A 19,573-nucleotide genomic window follows, 5' to 3' on the forward strand; every position below is an offset into this window, starting at 1 on the left:
TTAGTAAGGCCTTTGACAAGGTTCCCCATGAGAGATTGGTTCAGAAGGTTAGGACATTAGGTATTGTAAGGTAAAACATCATGAGATGGGAATGTGTAGGGAGTTACCCTGTACAGGGCAGTAACAAGAAGGGGAGGTGTCCTTGTACTCCTGTTAGGTAAAACATCATGAGATGGGACCGGAGAAGGAGTCACCCAGTACTAAGGAGTAACAGAATGCATCCTTGTACTTACAAGATAAGAGAGACATTGATGGATTGAGAGGCAGGAAGCTAGCAGGGAAAGGATAGCAACAGTTTTAGTCATTGGACAAGTAATGATATGATGATGTTCTAAGCATGTATCCAAGGGTATAAAAAATCACCATTTTGCTGATAACGGCAGAATGCATTCTCCGACTAACTTTGTTAGTCGCAAGTGTTACAATCCGGTAATAAAGAACAAAGAACCCTGATTTCGACTCAACCTGGTGTTTGTCTCACTCATTCATGAACAAAGCAGACCTAACAGTATGCATAGTGAGGTTGCAAACTGGATCTGAAATTGGCTTGATGGAAGAAAATAGAGAGTGGTGGTGGATGGTTGCTTCTCAGACTGGAGGTTTGTGCTGAGTGGTGTGCCTCAAGGATCTGTGTTGGGACCATTATTGTTTGTTATCTATATAAATAACCTAGATAATAATGTGGTGAAATAAATTGGATAAATACATGGATAGGAAGGGTCTGGAGGGTTATGGAATAAGAGTAGGTCAGTGGGTTTAGCTTGTTTTATTGGTTGTCACAGACCAGAAGGGTCTAATGGCCTGTTTTTCTGTGCTGTAATGTTCTATGGCTCTATTGAGGAGTTTGCTATAGGATGTGGCATGAGAACACATTGTCCCAGAATGTCCATTATTTCTCAAAAGGTTTCTTTTAAAATGTTCAAGACTCCTTTATATACTGAGTTTTATAAAACTAAACAATGTAATAATCATCATTTTTAATATTTGATGCCATCATATTCAGTGCTTTTTAAGAATGAATTGAGCCTGAATGCCATACACATTTAAGAATACATTTAAAATTGAATTTTAAAAAATTGCTTATGGTGAATATCAGAACCAAAAAGTGAAAATACTGGAAACACTCAGCAGATTGGGCATCCTCTGTGAAAAGTGAGACAGTTAATGTCAGAATTCATGAAGATCAGTCCATTCGCTGTGACCAGAACCCTCTCTTAATCCAATTCATTCATATCTTATGGATTCAAAGCTGGTGAAATTTTCCTTTTCTTTTTGAAAGTTAGATTTAGTGCCTTGTAAATGATTGCAGTGATGCAGAGGCAGCACGCTTGTGTCAGCAGGTTGCAGGTTTATGTCCTATCTTACAGTCTTGATTTTGTTAATCTAGGCTGACACATTAGTGCGCACCTTAGGAAGGGCTACACTATTGGAGACATTAGGTTAGAACAACAGCCCAGAAAAAAAACCCACTGTTCGCCAAAATGCTAAAAGACTGCTGTTTTTAATATATTATTTGTTCTTCTCCTGTTCACTCTTAGGTGATGACTGGGAGATCATTCCTATTAATGATTGAAGATGGTGGTGGTGTACCTTCCTGATGTGCTCCAGTGCTTGTGGTGAGTGAACTCAGCACAGATGTGGAAGCAACCTCCTACATTGTGAATGAACTAGCATAAAGGAAAATTGAACATGATGTCAAGGTGTCAGGGAATTTCACAGAAGAGAAACAGATGTTCCCAGCCCATTATGTTCATTTGTTCTGAGTGCAATTATTATCAGATTTGTCTTTTGAAAAAAATAGAATGAACTGTTCTTCATTCCCACCTCGCATTCTTCATTATCAATTTCTATTTTAAAACATTTGCATGTTTACATGTAGATGCTTACCTGAATCAGTCCATCATTGAAGTGATTGCTCATAGATTCATTTCAGAATGCTTAATTGTGTTATCTCAAGCAGTTTTGCAGCAGTGACTGGAAATACATCAGCTGCTAGGGATGAGGTAAAGGTTCTGTTCAAGAATCAAGATTCTTTAACATCCATCATTCTATTAACAAACTTTAACTGTGCAGCCTCATAATAATTTTGAAAATGTGGCAACTGAAGACGTCCTAATGCATATTTTCAAGTCAACCTTTTGCAAAGCTACTCACATTAATTTTCTCTTCCATTAAAAATTTCCTCACCGCATTCAAATCCTGAAAAAAAAAACTCTTTGGAAGCAAATATAGAATTGACTGAAATAAATACTGAATACGTGGAAAAATATTCATTTTAATACAGTTTACTCAACCTACTAATGTTAATGGAAGATCCTTCCATTTAACCAAATTCATTTAAATCTTTTTCAATAACAGCACATAATTTAATTTATATAAAGATTGATAATCTGCAATTACTCCTAAATATTTAATTTTATTAGACCATCTTAATTTTATAATATGTTTACATGCTTCATAATTCCCCTCCGAAACTGGCAATATTTTGTCCCAATTTACCTTATACCCAGATAACACAACAAATTGAATCAAACATTCTTGTAAAAACCTCAAAGAATGTTCTGGATGTGTCAAATAAATCAATACATCATCAGCAAATAAATTAATCTTATATTCATCATTTGCTATTTTTATCCCTTTAATATTATCATTCTGTCAAATTACCTGAGCTAATGGCTCAATGGCCAATGCAAACAAGGTTGGTGACAATGGACAACCTTGATGAGTTGATCACATTAATTTAAAGGGCAAAGAAGTCTGGCCATTCGTCACCACCCTAGCAATCAGATTTTTATATAGTGCTTTAACCCAACCCAAAAAAGAGGGCCAAAATGAAACTTCTCCAACACCTTAAATAAAAAATTCCACTCAACCCGATCAAATGCTTTTCCCGCATCAAGTGCAACCACTTGGTTGGGTTGCTGTCTCGATGCATTGATGGGCTAAGGTGGATCAAGCCTGTATTTCTGAATTTCTGAATCTGAAGTTCATCAGTTTATATATAAATAGAATTTGCATTTATTGCAGGGATATAATATGCCGGTGTTAAAGCATTTATTAAAGATATGGATTATAGAAATGCTGTTATAGGCACAAACGGGAGATTATCAATTCAAACTCCATTATATCAAAATCATCTTATTTATTTTTCAATATTTAATAGATATTTAAAGGTATGGCATTCTGATGGGATAAAAGTGATTCAGGATTGTTTTGAAGAGGGACAGTTTCTTTCTTTTAACTGGTTGAGGGAAAATATGGAATACCTGTAAATTCTTTATTTGTGTATTATCAACTTTGAGCTTTGATAAGGAATAATTATGGAAAGGATATGAGTTTACCTGAGTTAACGAAGTTTGAATCTTTGATTTCTTTTGCATCAAAAAAAGGGCTTTATTTCAGATATGTATAAGTTGTTACAAGAGAATATGGATAAGCTGAATTTTGAGAGATCTAGAAATAAATGGGAAAGTGATTTATCTTATGATATACGCCAGGAAGATTGGGAGGTTATGTGTTGTGAAGGGATAACTGAACTGATTAATGTAAGATATAGTTTGTTTAATTATCATTTTCTGTATCAGTTATATTTGACTCCTGAGAAATTGAAAAAAATATGGATTTAGTGATTCAGATTTGTGTTTTAGATGTGGGTTGAATATTGGAACTTTTTTTCATGTAGTCTTGTCTTGTGATAAGGTACAACCATTTTGGGAAAAAAATTAGGGTGTTTTTTGAGAAATTATTTAAGATTAAATTACCGTTAAACCCAGAGATTTTTTTTGTTGGGTTATATGGTTTCTTTGACTGGTTTGGGGGTTGGACAAGTTTCAGATAGCTTTTGTTCATTTAGCATTATCAGTGGCATGGAAATGTGTAGCGATTACTTGAAAAGATAATGTGGAAATTAATATAACTTGTTGAATTGAGATCTTGTATTTATATGGAAAAAAATAACATATAATATACATGATAATTATTCCTTTTTTGTTCATATGTAGTCACCTTATTTAGAGTATATAGGTTTAGAAAAATGTTATGTTGTTTATTCACATTTGTAATTATTTGTAATATTTTGTATTTTTTTACTCCCCTTGCAGAGCTGGCTAGGTGGAGGGGGGATTGTTTGATGATTTGTTATTATATTTTTCATGTAATGTTTTTTATATTATTCTTAATAATTTTAAATAAAGTTTAAAAAAATAATCAAGATTCTTTTATTGTCATGTAACAAAGCAGGTGCAATACTATACCAAACTATCTTTCGTCTGCTATAAGGCAGAAAAATTCACCATCAGTAGAAATTGTCGGCACCTCTTGCAGTCAATGAAAGTGAAGCAAAAGAGAGTCCCCCCAGAGTTATCGAGTGTCCGTGGGTTCACCTCCAGCACTCCCACAGCCTCCACAGCCACACAAACTCCACTCCAAACCATCGGCAACCTCAGCTCCAGATCCAAACTTCCAACACGATCAGGAAGCCTTCAATGCCCCCGGCACCCACTTGTATCCTGATTCCAATAACTGGTACCTCTTCAGTCAGTTTTGAGCCAGTAATATTAGTTGGTGTAATGTTAGTCATAGTCAGTAATGATGAAAGGTCATTCTGATTGTTGGTGATTTTCACACACAGTGTAGGGTATCTACCCCAGCACAGCACTCTATCTTGAGACCCGCTGCACATTCAATCAGTGGTAGATGTCTGAATATCCTGCTGTAGGCCTCTCTACCAAAAGAGGAAAATCTGCCAGTTGTGGTTTTACTTAGAACTTATGTGACTTTTCCATTTTGAAGTGTCTCCTTTCCTTCCAGGAGTGGCTGTTCACACAGGAATGACCAAAACTCCAAATGTCCATATCACACTGAACGTTTAGACAGAATACCTGAAGGGTGGTAATTAAGGAGGCAGGACTAGGAGCTAAAATATTGGAACAGGAATGATTCCTTATTCCCATTCGGATCTTTTTACACAGACTGCGTTCCATGAAAATGGCAATAATTTCCTGGAACACAGCAGTTGTGTAAAAAACATATGTGACTGTTCACTTCTTTTTCATATTGTGGTGGTACACCACTGGCCTACTGCAGACAGCAACCTCTGTATGTGCAGGAGTGTAAAGGGACAGGAAAACACCTGCCCGGCTGCCAATCAGTTGGCCTGAATGGATCAAGCCCCACCTGTTCGGGTGTCAATCACCCTCCGGGATATGAGCCTGCGCCGGCCTCCCGAGCCCTCACACTGAGTTGCTGCAGTCACAACCAGCCTGGCTCTGTGGAAGTCTTTGTGGATTAAAGCCTGTTGTTCAGCTTTTTACCTTGTGTGTGTCTGATTCTGTCTAACAGCACACCACACATATCTCTTGAACCTTTGCTGTTTTCTGCGGGGCATGTTATGCAAATCATGTTCTGTTCTCACTGAATCACAATGAAGCTTCTATCTACATGTTTTCCTGTGGGTTTAGGTTTCTCCTTGTTGACAGGTTGAAACAGCAGCACCGGTTATTTGTTGCAGCTTTGGACTGCGTGCTGTTACATTAGGTTCCTTCTTGAAAAACAGTATGTCTGAAGCTGCACTCCATTCAATACTGATGGTCCACGAGTTTGTTAAGGATGCTCTGTAAAGAAAAATATTACTGAAAAAGAAGCAACTAATCTGTAAAACAAGGTTGTACATTTAATGACAAATAAATTGAAATGTTTCCCCCACCCCCTCCAAATATTGCCACTAAAATAGAATAAAGAAACTTCCAGTTGTCTAGGAAGTGGTTTAAGCTCACCAGCCAACACCTAGCCCTGCACACCAGCCCCCCACTCCGAACTTGACAGCTCCCCCTCCATCCACCTACTAGTGGTCTTTGTTAAATAAGTGGTCATTAAGTGAAAAAAGGTTGAGAATCACTGTACTAATACATATAGCACTTTGATTCCTGAAGAGTAAGACCCACTGTTGCGGCATCTGGAGCAAGAGATTGCCCTGTGTGTGCTCATTTACATATAACATAACATAACATAACAATTACAGCACGGAAACAGGCCATTAGGCCCTTCTAGTCTGCACCAAACCAAACACCCCTTTCTAGTCCCACCTCCCTGCACAATGCCCATAACCCTCCATCTTCTTCTCATCCATATACCTGTCCAACCTTTTCTTAAATAATACTATTGACTCCGCCGCCACTATTTCTCCCGGAAGATCATTCCACACGGCTACTACTCTCTGAGTAAAGAAGTTCCCCCTCATGTTACCTCTAAACCTCTGCCCCTTAATTCTTAACTCATGTCCTCTTGTTTTAATCTTTCCTCCTCTTAACGGAAATAGTCTATCCACATCCACTCTGTCTATCCCTTTCATAATCTTAAATACTTCTATCAAATCCCCTCTCAACCTTCTACGCTCCAAAGAATAAAGACCTAATCTGTCCAATCTCTCCCTATACTCTAGATGCTTAAACCCAGGATACTCCTGTATCTATTTCCCAACGCAAGCAATTTTCGTTGAACATAGCACAGGAACAGGGCCTTGATGTCATCATTTCTGTACCAAACTGGAGTCTGTAGTATTAAAGGTGGTGGCAGGATCTATGGACACTCGATGACTTAAACTCTGCTGCTTGCACATGATCAATATCCCCCCCATCCCCTACTTATTCATAATCCATCTGGAAGCCTTTTAGCTTTTACTTTTGTATCTGCCTCCACCACTGCATCTGGCAGCCTGTTACTATACACCCACCACTCTCTGTGTTTGAAGAACTTACCTCGCACATCTCTCAGTGAAAGCATAGCTTTCGTGTCAGGGATCATCCATTTAAGATGAAGTTTCTTTTCTCAGAGAGTCATAAATCTTTGGGCCCTCTCCCCTAGAACCACTAAAATTGTAATGGCACTGATTTACCACAGCTTACAAACAAATAAAGAATACAATCCCTCGTTTCTTTCAGCGCACCATGAAGTCAACTTTCTTTTCTTACTTACCAGACACAACATTACATTCTAGAGGGCTTTTTAATGCACAAAAGCCACATTATCGCAGAGGACAGAAAAGGTGGATAGCGTAGCCCTTTTATGAAGCCCAGAGCAGGGCGTTGGCTTCCCAGGGCATAAGGGGACTGGATGTGCAGCACAGGAGTGGCCGCCCTGTGACAGCCCAGCTTCCCTGCTGCCTGACAGCCCCACCACACATTTGCCTGTGAGTGGAAAGAAAAAGGTTTGAAAACCACTATTTTAATCGAAACTAATCGATTCGTTATGTGCACAGTTTCATGACTCCAAAGGAAACCAGCCAATAACAATTTTTCTCAAGCAAAATATTTCAGAAACAATTTGATCTTGAGCAGTGGTTTTCAGCCTTCCTTTCTCACTCACGTATCACCTTAAGCAATCCCTTACCAATCACAGAGCACTTATGGTAGAGAGATTACTTAAGGAGAAATCTGAGTTTGGGGGGGCAATTTGAAAACCACTACTTTGGTGCATTGACATGACAAGCAGGCTCTTGGCCATAATCCAATGTCCTATTTTACATGAGGCCAGATAAAACATTCCGTAACTGGTTTGATTGATCTTCTTCTACCAGGACGTAATAGATTGTGAAGACACTCAAAAAATTCCCACCTCATAGCTACCAGTACAAAAGGCCTAAGCCTTCCTGTGGATAAATCGCAGACTAACATTTCACCTGATTTATCCAGGGTCATATGTGGAAGATGGAGACCAGACTTGATACGGCGAAACCAGATGAGATAATGATCAGTGTACATGCACGAGTGATGGCGGTGAAATTAATGGCAGTAGATGTATGTAAGGCATAAATGTTGCACCTGGGCAAGGTGTCTGACATACTGACGCTTAACACGCCATTACCCCTGCACGTCACATCGCTTACATCATCGGCTGAAACCAACACCATTCCTGATGAAGGTAAGTATGCAACCATGACAAAGTTACCAAATGTATTCAAATCAAAGACTGATGGACATTTAAACAGCAAGGGTATCAAGGGTGCCCAAAGTGGAAGCATCTGTGCTTGGCAGCCCAGACCATGAGGCCTGCAAGCTTTGGGGGCGACTAGCAGTAGGAGTAGGAGGATAACCCTACCATTGAGAGAAGCCTGGGAGAAAGCTCAATAGGATTGATGACCACAGAGACAGTGCATTGTGGAACCTGGCATCCAAAGGCCTTACTACAGGCTGTGGGCTGCTGACAACCAGTTTGGGTGAACTAGGGATCATGACAGATTTTTAAGGATGTCCGTGGCAAGCATGACACCTGAGAGGCCATGGGTCCTGACAGGTTCCTAATAGTTGCAGGAGCTAGGGGCCGAGAAGGGTGACTTGGATCGCTTGAGTTTGTGTTCGCCACTGGAACAGAGCAGAGGGAATGTAACTACAGTTATAAGAGGCAGTAGCATTGGAGGTGGTGCCAGGATCTATGGATACTCAATGATTCTCTTTTGATCTCTTTCTCATCTTGGAAGTAGGACTGAAATTGTGGCTCCTCTGTGTGTGCCTTTCCAGTGTAAACAAAAGAAAACACACATGGTGTATTTCGGCACAAAAATAAAACAATTTTGTGGAGAAAAGTGGTAAAAATTGGATTAACCATAATTTTATTGAATATTAGAAAAGGTTTGAGGGAACAATTGGCCAGCCCTTGTTTCCAATATTTTTGTACTTTTTACATGATAATGATAATTTGTTTATTGTCAATGTACATGCGCACCAAAATTCTTACTTGCTGCAGCCAAACAGGTACTTTGTTGCAATAGTTTACACATTTGAATTTAAAAGAGACAACAAAACAAAAAAAAACAAAACAGATAATACATTTTCACTGTTATCCTAGTACAAAAAGACTGAAACCCAGGTAACATTTTCATAAATCTTCCCTGCTCTCTCTTTACCTTGTTGATATCTCTCCTATAATTCAGTGTCCAGAACTGCACACATTATTCCAAATTTGGCCTCGCCAATGGCTTGAACAGTCCCAATATCACTTCCCAACTCTGGTATTCTATGCTTTTATTTATAAAGGCCAGCATACTAAAAGCATTGTTCACCACCCTATCCACATGAGATTCTACCTTCAGGGAATGATGAACCATTATTCCTAGATGTTTCTGCTCCACTGCATTCTTCATTGCCCTCCCATTTACTCTGTATGTCCTGTTTTGCCATCTTTCAACCCACTCTACTAAGCCGTCCAAATCCTTTTGCAATCTTTGAAAAACTTCTTCATTATCCACAATTCCACCTATTTAAGTATCATCCCATATTTACTAATCAAATTTACTACCCCATCATCCAGATCATTAATGTGTATGACAAGCAGCAAGGGACCCAATTCAGAACCCTGAGGCACACCGCTTGTTACTGGCCTCCAGCCTGACAAAAAGTTATCCACTACAACTCACCGGCATCTCCCTTCCAGCCACTGTTGAATCCATTTGACTGTCTCAAAGTTAATACCTAGCGCTTGAACCTTCCTAAGTAACCTTCCAGGCGGAACCCTTATCAAAGACCTTGCTGAAGAAAACATTCACTGCTTTCCCTTCATCTACATTCCTAGTCACCTCTTCAAAAAATTCAACAAGATTTGTCAAACATGACCTTCCATGCACAAACCCATGTTGAATATTCCTGATCAGACCCTGTCTCTCCAGATACTTGTGTATTATCTCTAAGAATGCTTTCCATCAACTTACCTACCACAGACGTCAAACTTACAGGCCTATAATTGCTAGGCTTGCTCCTCAAACCCTTTTTAAATAAAGGAACCACATGCACAACACGCCAATCCTCCGACTCTATACCCATTTCTAATGACATTTGAAAAATCACTGCCAGAGCCACTGATATTTCCTCAATAACTTTTCTCAAGGTCTGGGGAAAATCCCTTTGGGATCTGGAGACTTATCCACCTTTATATGCTTCAAAATCTCCATTACTTCCTCTTCCTTAATCACTACATTTTCCATAATTACCCGTTCTGCTTCCTTTTCCCAGCACAATTCAATATCTTTCTCCTTAGTGAATACCAAAGAAAAGAACTTGTTCAAAATCTCCCCCCATCTCATTTGCTCCACACACAGTTGTCTGCTCTGATTCTCTAAAGGACTAATTTTATCCCTCACTCTCCTTTTGCTATTAACATTTATTTATAGAAACCTTTTGGACTTATTTTCACCCTGCTTGCTATAGTCACCTTGTATCTTCTTTTAACTTTTCTAATTTCTTTCTTAAGATTCTTTTTACATTCAATGTATTCTCCATGCATCTCCTTTATTCCTTGTTTCTTGAATTTATTGTAAGTCTCCCTTTTTTTTCAAACCAAATTTCCAATATCCCTTGAAAACCATGGCTCACTCAAACTTTTGACTCTGCCTTTTATCCTGACAGGAACATAAAGATTTTGGACCCTAAAAATCTCACCTTTAAAAACCTCAATTTCTCTACTTCTTCCTGCCTATAAAACAAATCATCCCAATTCACACCTCGTAAGTCCTTTCTCATCTCCTCAAATCTAGCTTTTCCCCATTTGAAAACCTCAATCTTATGTCCTGATATTTCCTTTTACATAATTCTTTGGCTTGGCTGCGCAGACGAAGATATATGGAGGGGTAATATCCACGTCAGCTGCAGGCTCGTTTGTGGCTGACAAGTCCGATGTGGGACAGGAAGACACGGTTGCAGCGGTTGCAAGGGAAAATTGGTTGGTTGGGGTTGGGTGTTGGGTTTTTCCTCCTTTGTCTTTTGTCAGTGAGGTGGACTCTGCGATCTTCTTCAAAGGAGGTTGCTGCCCGCCGAACTGTGAGGCGCCAAGATGTACAGTTTGAGGCGATATCAGCCCACTGTCGGTGGTCAGTGTGGCAGGCACCAAAAGATTTCTTTAGGCAGTCCTTGTACCTCTTCTTTGGAGCACCTCTGTCACGGTGGCCAGTGGAGAGCTCGTCATATAACACGATCTTGGGAAGGCGATGGTCCTCCATTCCGGAGACGTGATCTACCCAGTGCAGTTGGATCTTCAGCAGCATGGATTCGATGCTGTCGGCCTCTGCCATCTCGAGTACTTCGATGTTAGGGATGAAGTCGCTCCAATGAATGTTGAGGATGGAGCAGAGATATCGCTGGTGGAAGTGTTCTAGGAGCCGTAGGTGATGCCGGTAGAGGACCCATGATTCGGAGCCAAACAGGAGTGTGGGTATGACAACAGCTCTGTAAACGCTAATCTTTGTGAGGTTTTTCAGTTGGTTGTTTTTCCAGACTCTTTTGTATAGTCTTCCAAAGGCGCTATTTGCCTTGGCGAGTCTGTTGTCTATCTCGTTGTCGATCCTTGCATCCGATGAAATGGTGCAGCCGAGATAGGTAAACTGGTTGACCGTTTTGAGTTTTGTGTGCCTGATGGAAATGTGGGGGGGCTGGTGGTCATGGTGGGGAGCTGGCTGATGGAGGACCTCAGTTTTCTTCAGGCTGACTTCCAGACCAAACATTTTGGCAGTTTCTGCAAAACAGGACGTCAAGCGCTGAAGAGCTGGCTCTGAATGGGCAACTAAAGCGGCATCGTCTGCAAAGAGTAGTTCATGGACAAGTTGCTCTTGTGTCTTGGTGTGAGCTTGCAGGCGCCTCAGATTGAAGAGACTGCCATCCGTGCGGTACCGGATGTAAACAGCATCTTCATTGTTGAGGTCTTTCATGGCTTGTTTCAGCATCATGCTGAAGAAGATTGAAAAGAGGGTTGGTGCGAGAACGCAGCCTTGCTTCATGCCATTGTTAATGGAGAAGAGTTCAGAGAGCGCATTGCTGTATCTGACCCGACCTTGTTGGTCTCGTGCAGTTGGATAACCATGTTGAGGAACTTTGGGGGGCATCCGAGGCACTCTAGTATTTGCCAAAGCCCTTTTACATAATTACATAATTACATAATTACATTGAAGCTAATGGCCCTACGATCACTGGACCCAAAGTGCTCCCCAGTGCATACCTCCATCACCTGACCTATCTCATTTCCCAACTGAAGATCCAACACTGCCCCTTCTCTAGTCAGTACATCTATGTATTGCTGTATAAAACTATTTTACACATTTTACAAATTCCAATCTATCCAGCCTTTTCACAGAATGGGTTTCCCAATCTATATTTGGTAAATTAAAATAGCTGCTATTTCCCTACAAATTTTCTCCTCTAGTTCTTGCTCCCCATTAGGTAGTCTATAATGCACCCCTATAAGTGTGACTACCACTTTCCCATTCCTCAATTCCACCCATACAGCCTCCCTCGATGAGCCCTCTAATCTATCCTGCCTAAGCACTGCTGTAATATTTTCCCTGACAAGTAATGCTACACCACTCACTCTTTTCCCTCCAATTCTATCACACCTAAAGCAACAAAATCCAGGAATATTTAGCTGCCAATCACATCCCTCCTGCAACCATGTTTCACTCATCGCTACCACGTCATACTGCCAAGTGTTTATTCACACCCTCAGTTCATCCACCTTCCTTACAATGCTCCTAGCATTAAAGTATATGCATTTCAGAGATTTCCCACCACATCAAGAAATTAAAGGATCTGATTATGATAATATAGCTATTTATTCTGGGAATAAATGAAGAATTGTTGCCCTTGGTTGTGGAAATTCAGGAGATTATTCAATATTCAATATTATAACAATATTCATGATTGAAGTTATTTTTTTGTGTGGAAGTACACAATTGCCAATTCACCCGGTTGCTTTGCCTGCATTTGCTAGTGTCCTGATTTTCACCCATTTCGCTCTCAGTCAAATGACTTTCTTCGACATTGAATTGAGTTTGGCATTGTCACTTCCTTTCAGTTTATATTCTCTGCAATGTAACAAAGGCATGCAAGTTATGCTTTATTTGCATAAATCAATTGGCCTGTTTTCTGTCAAAGCAGAAATATAGTTCATTTGAAGCAACCTTACTCATTTAAAAAAAAACATTTGTCTTTCCATTATTTTAATCCATTCATTTTCCAGCAGTCTTTAGAGTCTTAACTTGGTGTCACCTAATCTGTATTTTCTTATTTGATGATTTAAATTACTGCTGGCAGTAAGTAGATCAAAAACGAGCTGCTTCTTAACCTAAAGGTTAATTGACAGCTCCTTTCCCCTTCTGCAATTAGTAAGATGCAGTGGTTACTGCAGCTGCGAATACAATAGCCCCAGCTTTCACAGATCACAGATCAATCAGGCACCAGAGTAGGTGGAGAGGGTCTCTTTCAGGGGATCTCATTGCATTTGAAAACCTTGGAAGTATGTTGATTATGTCACCATGTGGCTAATCTGTGGGCCTGGAATAAAAATGCACATGCTGAAGTTCAAATCCCATTTACCAGCAGAGGAATTTAAATTCAGTTAATTAAAAATAGTTGGAATAAATATGCGTGTCTTGTAATTATGACTATGAATCCATTGGATTAGCATAAAATCCCTTAGGTTTACTGAAGTCATTCTACTGTCCTTGGCTGAGCTCATTCCCACAACCACAACAGTGTGTTTGGTTCTAACCCCGCCCTCCCCCCAAAAAATGGCAGGTTTCCTCTGTAGCAGGACTTGGGCACAATCAGAGGAGGGCTCAATTATGCTGGCGCTGGCTAGGTTTCACCACCCTTTAAGCCTCATGGTGGTTTCCAGATATTTTGATCAGTTATGACTGCAATCATCTGGGCAGCAAATTGTTTCCATGCGGATTCCCTCTCCTTCTGTTTGCTCCTTTCACATTGTCTTCCTTTCCTGCCCCCCTCACGTTTTTATTCAGGCATCTGCCTGTTTTTTCCTACTCCTCCTGATGAGCTCAGGACTGACTGTCTTTTACTTCCCATGGATGCTGTGTGACCTGCTGAGTTTCTCTGACACTTTTGTGCACTGATATAAAATCAGAGCTTCTCGAGATATGTCCCATTCACTTTAGTGAGGGTCAGGGTGAATTGAGTTTGAAATGTATTAAATCTCATTCAATGCAATGTGATTCATGAATCGATTTACAGTGCCCTTTGGCTGAAGTTCCAACACATCTGCTTCAATCATGATTAAAAAATTGTAGTAATGTTACATAAATGCAGTCACTATCTTCCTGATTTCGCATGGCTCTTATAGCCCATGTTGTGGCAGATGAAGTGAATGGCCATTGAAAGCTCCTTCCCTCTATCTTGGCTGAGTAATATAGTTCATTATCATCAAGTGGCAATTAGCACCCAGGTTCGAAGGTCAGGTGATAGCCTTCATTTCTAAGATAGAGTGTTCTGTATCACGATCATCGTACAGTGTGGCCCATCTCATGGCCTACGTACAGTGTGACCCATCTCGGGACCATTGTCCAAAATGACCCTTCTCATGAAAATTGCACAGTGTGACCTAGCTCATGACCACCACATACTGAGACAAAGGCAGTGCACCTTTTTCGTAACAAACATTTAGTGTTTGAGCATAGCTATGAATGGCTCAGTAATATTAAAACTCTCTGTATACTGGCAGCAGATTATTCATTCAACAAATAATTTAGGGGGAAAAAAGCAAAATGGAAGACTAACTATATGAATTCTTAGTTCCATAATGCATTAAATTTGTGTAGATTTGTATTCAGTTCAAAAGTTACCCATGAGTTTTTGTTTGTTAGATGAGGTAATGGAATAAAGTCATGCTCTCACAGTCAGAAGGCCAAGATCCAGTCAAGGAATCCGAGCACAAAACCTCATTGTAGGCTTGGTGAAGTGAGAGGTGAGAGTAGGGTGCGTGAACTGCAAGTGGATAGTGATGACTGATCAGGAAATTGATGGCAAGAAATTAAATGTGGGCAAGGATCTGTACTTGTGTCTCTATGAGTGTGCATGGTTAGACTACAACTGCATGAAGTCTGTTTGCTCATGGATGTGCACGTGTGTGTGCGTGTTTGTGAGTGTGTGTGGATGCATCTGTGTGGGTACTAAACTTGTGCTTGGAATCTGATCTCCAATTGTGTTCATAATGGACAATTGATGATGTGCAATGACTGCCCGATTTAATCTAGCCCATGTACAGCTCTCCACTGCTACTCAAAATGTCAAAGAACCATTTCATTCTAGACAATGAGGGACTGCTTAAAAAGAGAAAAAAAAATTAAGACAGTGGTTAAATTTTCAAAAAGTCATTGAAAGCAAAATACATTGGGAGGTCCTGAGGTTTTAAAGATGTAATGTGAATGCAAATATTCCTTTCAATGAAATATAATATACTGTCACAAAGTAATGGGGAACCTATTTCTAATTTATATATAATGGAATGAAACAATATTTAATGTAGGGATTATTTAATGCAACATTACACTTTGCATGGAAATAGTGTCATGTAATTCTATCTACACCTACGCAACTCTAACTATGCCATACTAATTCAGATTGTGGAGCAATGCTTGATCCATTGAGAGGTCATGTAATGCCACATAAAGCTTTCATACTATTTAAGAAGATGTAACTATCTAATGCTCAGTGGCCACTTAACAGTATGAGTAGATCCTCATCATGAGATATATCATTCGTTTGTTTAAAATAATGCAAGTGTTTTGCTCCAAAATGAAAATTCAGTTTCATCTGTTTGAAAATCAGCAGTTAAAGATAACCACTCTCTCCAGAAATTCCTGCTCAATCCCCAAAGGAAACACTGTTGTAGAGTTGAAAATTGCATTAAGAGCGATGTTGCAACAATTTCTGAGTGAATTAGTGAACTACAGTACTTGGGAAATTTGACTTCCCTCTTTCCTGTGGAGTTTCATTTCCTCTTACAATTTCTCTCCTCCAAATAATGTCAACAATAATATGATACCCAACCTTTGCCTTCAATAAGATTTTCAAACTCACTGCTCTGAAAAAAAATAGCTCTTACTGATTCACAGAGCAACCAGGTTTTACTAAGCCTATTTCCCCAGAAGCTGTGCTTTTTAAGGGTGGGTACTCCTGTTCGGCTCTGAATCATGGGTCCTCTACCGGCATCACCTACGGCTCCTAGAACGCTTCCACCAGCGTTGTCTCCGCTCCATCCTCAACATTCATTGGAGCGCTTTCATCCCTAACGTCGAAGCACTCGAGATGGCAGAGGCCGACAGCATCGAGTCCACGCTGCTGAAGATCCAGCTGCGCTGGGTGGGTCACGTCTCCAGAATGGAGGACCATCGCCTTCCCAAGATTGTGTTATATGGCGAGCTCTCCACTGGCCACCGTGACAGAGGTGCACCAAAGAAGAGGTACAAGGACTGCCTAAAGAAATCTCTTGGTGCCTGCCACATTGACCACCGCCAGTGGGCTGAAATCGCCTCAAACCGTGCATCTTGGTGCCTCACAGTTCGGCGGGCAGCAACCTCCTTTGAAGAAGACCGCAGAGCCCACCTCACTGACAAAAGGCAAAGGAGGAAAAACCCAACACCCAACCCCAACCCACCAATTTTCCCCTGCAACCGCTGCAACCGTGTCTGCCTGTCCCGCATCGGACTTGTCAGCCACAAACGAGCCTGCAGCTGACGTGGACATTTACCCCCTCCATAAATCTCCGTCCGCAAAGCCAAGGCAAATACTCAAACAGCAATTTTTTTTGTCTTCACAGAGACCTGTGACCTCTGCAGACTTTGAACACAGCTTCATGAATGAATGGTCATGGTCACTCTCAGTTTTATTGTCTCTTAAACATTTCAAATTGCTGCTCATAGCCACCATATCTCGTTGTCTGCATTTTCTTTTTTCAATCTGTAGGAGCAGCCAGTGCCGACAGGAGCACTGGGCTGCATTGCAGGCTTCCACAAAGTGTGGACTTTTGGATTGTGCATTCATGTGGAAACACTTTTCACTTGAAGTCCTTGGCAACCCCCAGCTAGAACTGCCTCTCAGTTTTCTCTGAGGCACTCATGGTCCCCTTGCACAAATTACATTCCTGCTCCCAGTACTGTCAATCACTGAACCCAAGGAGCGCTCTCCCTATCCTCATCCATCATTGCAGCAGCCATTGTTTAAGATGCAATTCTCCCCAGTGACTGGGTGAGTGGTGCTTCTATTTGGCTTGTTCCCTTTAGAGCTGACAAGATGAAGATAAACACTGAGATCTTGCAATAGATCTTGCAAAGCAGAAATAAGCTAAATCTGATACATTGTGACATTAAACATTGCTTTGAGAACATTAACATTGTTAAAAAATGTAGGAAAGGAATTCCTTGCTCTTCATATTTACAGAGTAAATGAAATGAAATGGATATTGAGTACAGTAGAATACTCATTTATTCAGCGTGCAGTCCTACAGAAGTTTCTATCATACATGTCCAGATAAAGAATTTATAGCTAATACTAATTGTAAAAGAGCTCATCAGTGGAGTTGTCCAAATTAAATCCTTCATAATTAAAGCCTTCAAAACAAAAATTGATTGTTTTCTAATGGACATGAGAGGAGAGCTAAATATGGTTGACTGGAGAACACAATTGGAAGATATGATGGTGAAAATATTTGAAGAAATAATGCACTGAACTGCACAATTATCCAAGAAGACATAAAAACCCAACAGGAAAAATGAGCCTTCGGTAACTGACAAGAGATTATAAAGGTAGTTTTAAATTCAAGGGAGGGGTATATCATCTGGCATTTAAGGTATATATATTGTTGTGACTTCATCCCTAACATCGAAGTACTCGAGATGGCAGAGGCCGACAGCATCGAGTCCACGCTGCTGAAGATCCAGCTGCGCTGTGTGGGTCACGTCTCCAGAATGGAGGACCATCGCCTTCCCAAGATCGTGTTATATGGCAAGCTCTCCACTGGCCACCGTGACAGAGGTGCACCAAAGAAGAGGTAAAAGGACTGCCTAAATAAATCTCTTGGTGCCTGCCACATTGACCACCACCAGTGGGCTGATATCGCCTCAAACCGTGCATCTTGGCGCCTCACAGTTCGGCTGGCAGCAACCTCCTTTGAAGAAGACTGCAGAGCCCACCTCACTGACAAAAGACAAAGGAGGAAAAACCCAACACCCAACCCCAACCCACCAATTTTCCCCTGCAACCGCTGCAACCATGTCTGCCTGTCCCGCATCGGACTTGTCAGCCACAATCGAGCCTGCAGCTGACGTGGACTTTTACCCCCTCCATAAATCTTCGTCCGCGAAGCCAAGCCAAAGAAAAGAAGAAAATTGTTGTGAGAAATATGATATATAATTAAAAATAACAGGAGATGCAGTGATTAGAAAAACTTTAAATTCAGTCGAGGAAGAAGTGGCATGGTCAATGTAACGGTGTTACAGAGCCAGCATTCGGACCTGGGTTCGAATCCCACACTGTCTGCAAGGAGATTGTCCATTCTCTCTGTTTCTATGTGAGTTACTCTGGGTCCTCTCGTTTCCTCCCACCATTCAAAACGTACCAGGGTTGTAGGTTAATTGGGTGCAATTGGGTGGCACGAGTTCATGGGTCGAAAGGGCCTGAAACTGTGCTGTATTTCTAAATTAAAAAAGATCAAGAAATTGCAAAATGAAGGTGAGATGGAATGTAACAGTAGACCAGGCAGACAGGTGGCAAAATGCTTCAGTTGGCGGAGCTGCTGCCTTATAATTCCAGCATCTCTGTCCTTCATGATCAGATGGACATTGTCCTCATGCTCCAATTTCCTCCCACATCTCAAATATTGTAGGTTTGCTGACCACTGTAAACTTCCTGTTGTGTGGGGATAGGAATGAGTGGAGGATAAAATTGGGATTGATGCTGGATTCGTATTAATGAGGACATGATGATCAGTTCAGACTCAGTGCTCCTATTTGTGAGCTGTATGACTTCAATGATCTTTGAGTCACTTCAAAGCAGCCTTTTTGCATGAAAGAAATGGAAAAAGAAAATTAACAAAACAAGTGTGGGTCCATAGAGAGGTTGGAGAATTTATAAGGAAATGCCAGAAATTGAAGGAATATTTTGCATATGGCTTCTTCACAAAAGTCCTGCCAGATATATGTGAAAATCAAGAGCCTACCCAGAATGAAAAACAAATGGAATTGAGCAAACAAGGAGATGCTGGAAGGAACCACAAACAAATGTATGTAACCCTAACCCTAGATTCAAAACAAGCTGGCCCATGGGAGTTGCCAGACCACAGGGCGCTGGATTAGAGAGGTACAAGCTGTGTACTATTATAGTTGCTTCATTGTTGTTTTTGAAGTTTTTTTTTATTGATAAAGTATCTGTTCAGCTGCATCCCGTGAGAATTTAAGTGCACGTGTGCATTGTACTATGGATATGACAATAAACTTATTATCATTATCAGCTCAGAGATCTGAAAGACAGTTTGAGAATCGGCCCCAAGTAAAATCTCACAAAATTCAAAAGATCCTGGAATTGTTCCTGTGATTTGGACTGTAACAAATCTGACACTTTTTAATGAAAGGCTGAGGAGAGAACAATGGAAATCATCATCCTTACGGCCTAAACTCGGTGGTTGGAAAAATGTTAGAATTTCTCATGAAGTATGGAATAAAGAATAATAAGATTGATCAGAGTTAACATGGATATTATGTTGGATTCATCTTTTGGAGTCCTTTCAGTGTGTCATTTATCAAATGAAT

This window comes from Narcine bancroftii, chromosome 5 (assembly GCF_036971445.1).
Source record: "Narcine bancroftii isolate sNarBan1 chromosome 5, sNarBan1.hap1, whole genome shotgun sequence".
NCBI classification, from domain to species: domain Eukaryota; kingdom Metazoa; phylum Chordata; class Chondrichthyes; order Torpediniformes; family Narcinidae; genus Narcine; species Narcine bancroftii.